A 10,399-nucleotide genomic window follows, 5' to 3' on the forward strand; every position below is an offset into this window, starting at 1 on the left:
AAGCTGAGGATATGGATGGGATGTTGAAGAGACTTGATTGCCTAGAGCTGGCAGGACCGACTACTGGAGAGATGGGAGACAACATCCCAAGTCTGAAGTTCAAAGGGAAACCTGCAGAAATGTCCACTCTTGTCTACTCTGTAAAGCACTGAACGGTGTCTCAATACCTTAGGCTGGGAAAGAATCAAATGGACAGATTAGAGGAATTGCACTCACCCAGGCCTGGGAGGTGAGCCTGCCTACCACCATGCCTAACCTTTGCCAAGTTAGAAAACCCCACAAACCACGAGCAAGTGAATTAGGTGCAGAGTGCTCGCTCGGGCTAGTCATGGCTCCTAACTGGGTGGTACTGAGCCACCAAGTAAAAGCTGAGACACATTGTTACAGGATGTTTGACTGTTGTACATAGAAAACCCAGTTGTTAGCAAAATATACAAACTCAGATAGATGTGGAAGCTGTCGGATGCAGTTAGGTGCGTCCTGAAGACATGCGGTTTGGGTGTGCTTCTAAAAGCTTCCATAGAAACGAATGCTGAAGAAAATCCTGCCTATTTTAAGACAAACTGCGCCGGGCGTGGTGGCGCACGCCTTTAATCCCAGCACTCGGGAGGCAGAGGCAGGCGGAACTCTGAGTTCGAGGCCAGCCTGGTCTACAAAGTGAGTTCCAGGACAGCCAGGGATATACAGAGAAACCCTGTCTCGAAAAAACAACAACAACAACAACAAAAAAGTATTTAAAAAGAAAAAAAAAAAAAAGACAAACTGTTTGGGGGAGGTTCTTGTGGTCTTTGCTCTATGACCTGAGGCAAAGTCAACTGGACAGCCTTGAGGTTAGGGTTAGGGCTAGAGTTTAGGGTTAAAGGTAGGGTTAGGGTTAGACTCTACTAGTTTGGCCCCTACTAGATTGGAACCCACCCACAATGACAGGGCTCAGCCTACCAAGGGTATAAGGGAGGAGCGAGAGACTTCTTTAATAGAAATTGGATTCTCTCTCTCTCTCTCTCTCTCTCTGGAGGTAAAAGATGGATTTTCTCTTTTGGCTTGCAGGACACAGGTCAAACAGTATTCTAGGGAAGAGCTAAGAAGCTCTCTCGGAGTTGGAGGAGCTCAAGGGAAAGGTAGACGAGCGCAGTAGAATGAGACAAATTGAAGGAGATTTCTGAAGAGCTACTTGTTTAGTTGTAGAGTCAGTCTCATAAGTTGATATTTTATATATTGTTAAGAAAATAAAGTTACCTCTCTGGGCTAGCAGGTTTTTACCTCAGTTTATGCCTCCTGTGTCTTTATTGGTATAAATATTTGTTAAATTTAAAAGTATAAATATTGTAACACTTCTAAAAAGGCAACATTATTTTTTAAGTAACATAATTATGGCCCAGAACCAATGCAAGGCATTTAAAAGAATACAAAAAATGTCCAGCCACAAAAAGGTAAAAGTCCCAACAGTGTTTGATATAAAAATAAGAGACCAGAGCCAGGGAACAGCTCAGTGGCAGAGAACAGGGTGAGCGTGTCTGAGCACCAAAGCAAGCAAACAAACAAGCGAAACGGAGCTGGAGAGATAGCTTAGAGGTTAAGAGCACTGAGTGCTCTTCCAGAGGTCCTGAGTTCAAATCCCAGTAACCACATGGTGGCTCATAACCATCTGTAATAGGATCCAATGCTTTCTTCTGGTGTGTCTGAAGACAGCTACAGTGTACTCATATACATAAAATAAATAATTATTTAAAAACAAACAACAAGCAAAGCAAGCAAGTGAACAGACAAGCATTACCAGGCAATGACACAGTATAACTATATTCCATATGTTCAAACCAAAGGAAAAATTAAATGTCTTGGTTAGAGATAAGGGACACACATAAAGAACATGAGTAGATGTAGCCCCATAGGAGGAACAACAATATGAACTAACCAGTACCTCCCAGAGCTCCCAGGGACTAAACCACCAACAAAGAGTACACATGGAGGGACACATGGACACATGGAGTACACATGGCTCCAGCCACATATATAGCAGAGGATGGCTTTGTGAGACATCAATAGAAGGAGAGGCCCTTGGTCCTGTGAAGGCTCAATGCCCCAATGTAGGGGAATGCGAAGGCAGGGAGGCGGGAGTGGGTGGGTGGGTAGGGGATCACCCTCATAGAAGCAGGAAGATGGGGGATGGAGTAGGGGGCTTCTGGGGGGACAGGAAGCTGGGAAAGGGGATAACATTTGAAATGTAAATGAAAATATCCAATAAAAATGTTTATTACTTCCAAAAAAAAAAAAAAAAAAGAATGTGAGTAGAATTTAGGAATGAGATCTGAGATACTTGAATAAGCTGGATGTGGTTGTTGTCTTGTTTGGGTCTATTGCTGTGAAAAGACACCATGACCATGACAACACTTATAAAGGAAAACTTTTTTTAAAAACTTTTTTGTGAATTTCATATCATGCACCCCAATTCCACTCATCACCCCCTCTCCTCATACCTGCTCTCCACCCTTTCAACCTTTCCACCAACAGAGAAGAAAAAAATTTGTGGAAGTAGTGTGTCCCACGTTTTTTCCCCCCACATTTCTTTACTTTACTTTCAATGAGTCGTTGGCTTGTTCTGAGGCCTCTGGCTTCTGCTACACTATCAACACTGGAACCTCGATGGGACTCTTCCTGATATCCTGTTGTTGCTCCGTGCTGTGGAGAGCCTGTAGTTTTGGATCAGGCTCTTTGCATAATCCCAGTTCATCTATCGGGTTGATGAAGAAGTGGGCCAACTCAAAGCCCTGGATCTGGCCTTGAGAGGTACCTGAGCTAGTTTGCCCTTGAGCTCTGCTGCACCCACATTACCAGGTTAATCTCTCATACCTTGCCCTGGCTGGACTATCCAGTGACAAAGCCAGCAAGGGGAGGAGCCAGCTCTCCCACTTTCATACCCTTGACACTGGCTCGTCCATGCCTACACCATCACGGCCAGCTCCACTGTGCTGCCCAGGTGAGATGCGTGGTTCACACTCCCGAACGCTGCAGAAGGTGAGGGGCAGGTCAGCTCTCTTGCTCTCGTGATCCCAGCGGGGTCGGCTCCCCTGTCCACTGTAGGTCACAGGGGCAAAGAGAAGAGAGGGGATCTCCCTCTTGCCTATGCCTTGGTACAGCAGACAAGAGGTAGGCCTGGCTCTCCTACGTTCAGACCCTTGGGGCTGGCTCACCCACCACCCCACCTCCAGGACCAGCTCTACTAGGGTGCGCAGGCATGGTGCAGGGCCCACTTTGAGGGCAGCAGTAGGTCGGTGGTAGGGCCAGCTCTCCTGGTCTCATGACCCCGGGGCCAGCTCTCCCTGCCTGCCGTACAAGGGGTGAAAGGTATCTTTCCCTCGTCCATGTCACCACACAGCAGACAAGTGGTGGGCCAGATTTTGCATGCTCATGACCTCAGGACAGGACATATTCGCCTGTGCCCTGCCACCAGGGTCAGCTCTATTGTGCTGCCCAGGCGAGGTTCAAGGCTGCTCTCCCAAGTGCTAGTTCTGCAGCTGGTGAGGGACAGGACTGACTTACCTATTCTTATGACCCCAGGGCCAGGTCTCCCACTTGCCTCAGGTATTGGGGGGGGGGGAGGCAGGGGAAGGAGGAGGTAGGAAGGAGGAGGAGGGGGGAGATTTCTCTTCCTTGTCCATTCTATTGCATGGAGTGGCAGGGCCAGCTGGCTCGCCCATGCTCATACCCTCTGGGTCAGCTCACCCGCAACTCTTGCAGCCAAGGCCAGCTCTCCTGTGCTTTCTCGGTGATAAGCAGAGCCTGCTCTCCCTAGTACTGCGGCTAGCTAGGGGTGGAGTCAGCTCTCCCATGATGCCCAGGCGTCTTTGGGTGTCTGGGGTCGTCTCAGGAATGCTATGCCCCGCTTGTGCATTATGACTCTGGGCAGGGGTCATGTTGGGCACGGTCTGCCCCCACAGGGCTGCGCAACACGGGACTGTGGTCATCTCATGTTAGCTCCCTGCTCAGGCCCCATGGTGCCTGACTGGAGTTCATCTTAGGCTCACTCCTTGCCCGGGCGCCTGCGTGGCCCCGTGCGGGGTCATCTTTCTCAGGCTCATGCCCTCCTGGGACCGATGACCCTCAGAAGGGCTCTTCTAGTGTCCAGCTTTTTCCCTTGGTCCTGTCTCTGACTTGCTCTCCATCCCGGGAGACCATCAAGATCTGTGTGGTGCTAGATTAGCGGCTGTCTCAGGACATCTCCCTGGTCAGGGCCCACAGGTGCCAGAATGGTGGTCATCCCAGGCCTGCTTTTTTTCAGGGAGTGTTAGGCTACTAACACAGGTCAGAACACTCTCTCTGCCACTTACTGATACACATGTGACACAGTAGTCATACCCACAACGCCTCTAGGGGCGGGGCAGGTTAAAGGAAATCATGTCACTGGGGCTGGCTGACAGTTCAAAGTTAATCCAATATCATCATGGCGGGAAGCACGCCACCGTAGTACAGGCAGACACAGTGCTGGAGAAGGAGCTGAGAGCTCTGTATCTGGATCCAAAGGCAGCAAGAGACTAGGTTTAGATTGAGTGTATGAGACCTCAGACCTCTTACCCACAGTTACAACTTCCTCCAACACCTACTACAGCAAGCTCTCATCTTCTAACAGTGCCACTCCCTATGGCACAATCATTCAAACTTGAGTCTACGGGTGCCATTCTTATTGAAACCCCCACAGTGGGACAAGCCTGCCAGCACTTGGGAAGTGGAAGTAGTGAGATCAGAAGTTCAATGACAGCCTGAGACCATTTTCTAGAAAACCACAAAAATAAAATAAAATAAAATACAATAAAATTGACTGACCAAACAGCAAAAGATGAAGGGACAAAAACTATCCTAGGGTATCTGGGATGGTTGAGACACATGAGGGAGTTAAAGGCCAATTAAATATTGCAGAAAAATAGGCTTGTAAACCCGAAGGCTCAGCAATAGAGCACTCCAAAGTGAAACACACCGAAGGGAAAATTCAGGTCATAAGGGGAATCAGCAAGCAGAAATTGTGGAGCAAGTCACACTATTTTAAGTACAGATGTGTAACCACAGCGGCCAAGGAAAAGAAGCAGCAAACGATGGTGACGTCCTTCTGAAGAGCGATGGAAACTACGAACCCACGATGGAAACTACGAACCCACGCGTCTAAGAAGCCCAGCCAACCCCGAGCACAGGAAGCAGCCATGACCACAGACAAAAAGCAAATCTTCAGAGAGTCACCGAGTGGGTGACTAGCACAAGGATATCCCTCTCAGAATGAAAACATCCCTCTCCGAAGCAACGCAACAGGGCATTTGGGAATATATTCAGAGCACCGAACCTTAAAAAATAATTACAAAGAAAAAATATGTTTTAGGGTGAAGACAAAATATTTTTCCCGACCTATAAAAGCTGAAATAATTGACCTTAATAGATCTGTACTGAAAAAAAAAAAGTGTGAAAGAAACCCCTCAGGTAGAAGGAAAATCAAAGGAAATAGGCACCAGTAAGTGTGGGTATTGGAGATGGCAGTGCCACCCGTGAATGGCTGCAGCATTGTCATCCTTAAACCTCTTTAAAGGAGAACAGACAGCTTACACAGACAGCAGCAAAGTATGGCCTTGCTGGTGTACATAGCAGCTGTCTGATGTCAGTAGCACAGAGCTGGGAGAGGAGAGGAGAAGTATTCTATAGGTTCTATAGTGGCCTCTTACCCTGCATGTGCATGTGGTATAACTGGGTCTGCTTCTGTTGAGCATCCTGGCTGGTAAAGACACTATGAAAAATGGATTCGATTTTTAATGGGATCAAATTAAATCTATAGATTTATTTTTTTAAAAAAATGATTCTAAGATTTCCCGTGATGGTCTGTAGCTATTCCAGGGGCACACAGATGCATGCTTTTGTATGATGAGGAAATTTCAGCCTTTTTGGGGTGGATGTTAAGGAATGCAGTTGCTGCATACGGCAAGGCTATGTTTAGTTTTGCAAGAACTTGCCGGGCTGTCCTAAGGAGTGGCTGCGTCCTCTACAGCACGGAATGCAGCTTCTGTCACTGCCCCTCCTGGCCAGTTTGGTCCTAGATTTTCATTGGGTGCCATCAGAGGCTGGATGCAGTCTCTTAGACCTTTAACTTTGTGTTTGGGGCTTTGTTTTGTTTATTTTTGGCTCCACTCTGCAGCCCAGGTTGCTGTATATCCCGAGGATGGACTTGAACTCTTGATCCTCCAGCCAGCACCTCTCAAATGCTGAGATTACAGGAATGCGCTACCATGCCCATCTTAATAAGCTCTTTTAAGATTACCTTTTGTTTATTTTGTTTGTTTGTTTGTTTGTTTTCTACACAGGGTTCTCTATGTAACCCTGGCTGCCCTGGAACTTGCAATGTAGACCAGGTTGGCCTCCAACACAGAGACCTCTGCCTCTGCTCGGATTAAAGTTGTGGATCACTCCCACACTCCAGACCCACGCTGGCCTCCAGCTAATTACTCTTTTGGGTAAGTGTACACAATAGTGGGGTTTCAATGGCATTGCTTGGCTCATCTTTCCTCCCATTCTCTCCCCCTTCCCACCCCTTCTTCTTGGAATATTTTCCTTTTTGCTGTGAATGAAATAGGAGCCTGTGGGGGGCAATTTTACTTTTAAACTATAAATATGAATAAAAATATAAACAAACATCTGGATCCCGTATGACAGAAAACAAAGCATTCAGAGTCTGGTTTACTGAGCTGAATGCAATGAATGTTCTCCGATCCCATTACTTCTCCTGCATATGGCATAACTTCATTCTTTATGGCTGAATAACGAACTGTCGGATAGACACACCACATTTCCTTTTTGTGTATGCCTCTTAAATGTAAAAATTATTCTTACTTATTTTGTGTGTGTATGGGTGGGCACACATATGGGCCGTGGTGCACATATGGAGATCAGAGGGAAATCTGAGGGAGTTGGATCTGTCCTTTCACCGTGTGGATCTCAGGGCTGAACTCAGGTTGTCAGGGTTGGTGGCAAGCCCTGTGACCCATGGAGCCACCTCATTGGCACCCCATTGTCTTTATCCACCTATCCTTGGCTGGGAACCTAGTCTGATTCCACGACTCGATTGTGAGTCACTGTACTGACACAGTGAATGTGGTTGTCAAGGTATCTCTACTGCACGCTGAGCTGGATTGCTTTGAATACATAGGAGTGGTACGGAGCTGGGTTATACAGTGGTGCTACCTTTGGCTCTTTGAGGAATCGCCTTGATGATTGGCACTGTGGTGGCACTAGTTTAATTCTTATGAGCAGTGGAAAAGGCCTCTGCCCCCTCCCCACACCTTACCAGTATTGTGTTCGCTTTCTTGATAGTAGCCATCCCAATTAGGGTGAGATAGGATCCCAATACAGTTTCAATTTATGGTGTCAGTGTAGTTTTTAGTTTTCATTTTCTTTTTTTTTTTTTTTTTTTTTAGTTTTCATTTTCTTGATGGCTAAGGATTTTGACCACTTCTCCTGTTTGTGTTCATTTTGAGACAGAGTCTCATTATGCAGCCTACATTGGCCTCCGTCTCCATGGCTAATGGAATCTTCCAAATGGTTTCTTTAATTCATTCTCAGGCCTGGTTATCAAGAATAGGGAGGGCCTTATTGATAGCAGTTAGGGTTCCTATGCCTGAACTATGTCATCAGCCCTTGGCAGCACTATTTAATAGTCAGGGTAAGGGGTTGTCAGTTTAGTTCAAAAGCCACGCCTGTGCTTATCATATGTGAGGAACTGGGCTCAATCACTGGCACAAAGCACGTGGAGATTCTCAAGCCCTAAAGTGTCAGGTTCTCTACATAGTCTTTCCTGTAAAGACAGGATGATAGCAAATTTCCCCAACAAGAAGCAATAGTTTTGCTCACTAGTGGAGCACTTGCCTAGCACAGGAGGTGTTGGGTTCCTTCCTCGCCACTGGAGAGGATGCAGGCTGGCCAGGAGCAGAAACCTGTGTCACCAGGAGCCAAAGTTTTTGGTTTGACCCACGAACCTTGTTATCTAAGCTAAAGTGTGTGATGAAAGACATGGTTTCTCCCTCAAGTCATATTGGTCATGGTGTTTATTGCAGCACTAGATAGTGCAATTAAGAAAATAAATAATGAAGTAAGTAACACGATTGATTATGCCCGCAAGATTTTGCTGACAGGACCCTGATATAGCTGTCTCTTGTGAGGCTATGCCAGTGCCTGGCAAATACAGAAGTGGATGCTCACAGTCAGCTATTGGATGGAACACAGGGCCCCTAAAGAAGGAGCTAGTTATTGTACCCAAGGAACTGAAGGGGTCTGCAACCCTATAGGAGAAACAACAGTATGAACTAACCAGTACCCCCACAGAACTGTGTCTCTAGTTGCATATGTAGCAGAGGATGGCCTAGTCGTTCATCAATGGGAGGAGAGGCCCTTGGTCTTGTGAAGATCCTATATGTTCCAGTACAGGAGAATGCCAGGGCCAGGAAGCGGTAGTGGGTGGGTTGGGGAGCAGGGTGGGGGGAGGGTATAGGGGACTTTTGGGATAGCATTTGAAATGTAAATGAAGAAAATATCTAATAAAAAACAAAGAAAAAAAAGGAAAAAAGATTATAGTCAAAATATTTGTTTATTTTATTTTATTTTGAAGTAGAGTCTCACTACAGAGCCCTGGTTGGCTTGGCACTCCCTATACAGAGCAGGCTGACCTTGATCTCAGCAGAGCTTCATCTGTCTCTGCCTCCCCAGTGCTTTGATGAAGGCCTATGGCCATGCCTAGCCAGCTCTCCAGGTTCCTTTTCCACCTTGTCTTCATTTCTTTCAGTGAAGATGCTTCCCTGTTGCTATTGGTTGATGTTACTTTCTAGGACGTAAGTAGAATCCCCTGAGCAAGAGCCGTGTGACTCGTAGGCTCTGGAAGATTCTCCAGCTTCCGTATCAGCAGAGCTACACAAGACATCAGAACCGCAGCGATGAAGGCTGTACTGTTCTTCAGTGGATGGGGAATCTTCCCGGCCCCTCCCCTGGATTTCATGATAAACCTGACTGATTTCTTTTTCTTTTTTTTTTTTTTTAAAGATTTATTTATTTATTATTATATGTAAGTACACTGTAGCTGTCGTCAGACATTCCAGAAGAGGGCACCAGATCTCGTTGCGGATGGTTGTGAGCCACCATGTGGTTGCTGGGATTTGAACTCTGGACCTTCAGAAGAGCAGTCGGGTGCTCTTACCCACTGAGCCATCTCACCAGCCCTGATTTCTTTGTGTCTCCGTTTGTGCTCTGGGCTTACTCAGATCTACAAGTCCCGGGCCTGAGGAAAAAGCAGCTTTTCCAGTAAAGAAAAATTAAACCGGAAATAAACAACAACAAAGAGAAACCGAATAAAGAGAAGTCTGCCAAATACATAATATGTTGGCTCCCTTATTTGTTGAAGTGGTAGGGCCTTGCATGTGCGTGACAAGCACTTACTACTGAGCTACACTCCAGCCCTGCCTGCTATCTGTTTGTTTCTTGGAAGATAAGGAAAGGGTATATATGCTGGCTAATTTTACATCAACTTGACACAACCTGAGTTATCAGAGAGGGGGGAGCCTCTGTTGAGAAAATTCCTCTACAGGATCCAGCTGTAGGCAAGCCTGTAGGGCATTTTCTTAATTAGTGATTGATGAGGGAGGGCCCCATTGTGGTTTGTGTCACCCTGGGCTGGTGGTCCTAGATTTTATAAGTAAGCAGGCTGAGCAAGGCATGGGGAACAGGTCAGGAAGCAGCATCCTCCATGGCCTCTGCATCAGCTCTGCCTCCTGGTTCCTGCCCTGTTTGAGTTTCTGTCCTGTCTTCCTTCAATGGTGAACAGTGATGTGGAAGTGTAAGCCAAATAAATCCTTTCCTCCCCAAGTTGTTTTTGGTCACGGTGTTTTATCACAGCAATAGTAACTCCGACTAAGTCCGGAGGCCTTCATAAAAGCAAAGAACATAAAAAACTTATCTTCATTTCAGGTCAGCAAAGGCATTGTGAGTTGAATGGTTCCTGATTTTCAGGGGTACTTCTGCCTACTATATTTTCAGTCATCAACTCAAAAGCTAAGTCTTACTGTTTCACCCCAAATTCAATGTGAATAAACTCAGACTTTGCCCTTCCTCCACTACCCACTCTGAGTTTGCTTTTCCTTTCTGTCTGTTTTTTTGTTGTTGTTTTGTTTTGACCTAAGAAACATGAGGTGCCATGATGTGGTTAGATTCTGCGTATAAGACAAGAGGTGAGTGAGTGTCTTTGCACTTGGAAGATTCAGAGTGCACAATGGGCGCTGATGTAGAGAAGATACTCTGGAGTGTATGCATTGAAGTATATTTATGCAATGGAAAAATTTTAAGTTCAAAATATAGTTAACTAATCAACTCCTTCCAGTTTTTATTTTGT

General features: G+C 46.2%; 1 pseudogene; it reads right to left on the reverse strand.

Annotated features, from left to right (window-relative positions):
* Positions 1-4,278: 4,278 nt before the first annotated feature.
* On the reverse strand, positions 4,279-4,375 carry LOC115030790 (small nucleolar RNA SNORA17; annotated as a pseudogene).
* Positions 4,376-10,399: the final 6,024 nt, after the last annotated feature.

Source organism: Mus caroli, unplaced genomic scaffold, assembly GCF_978045245.1.
Source record: "Mus caroli unplaced genomic scaffold, Mus_caroli_1 scaffold_3, whole genome shotgun sequence".
Lineage (NCBI taxonomy): Eukaryota > Metazoa > Chordata > Mammalia > Rodentia > Muridae > Mus > Mus caroli.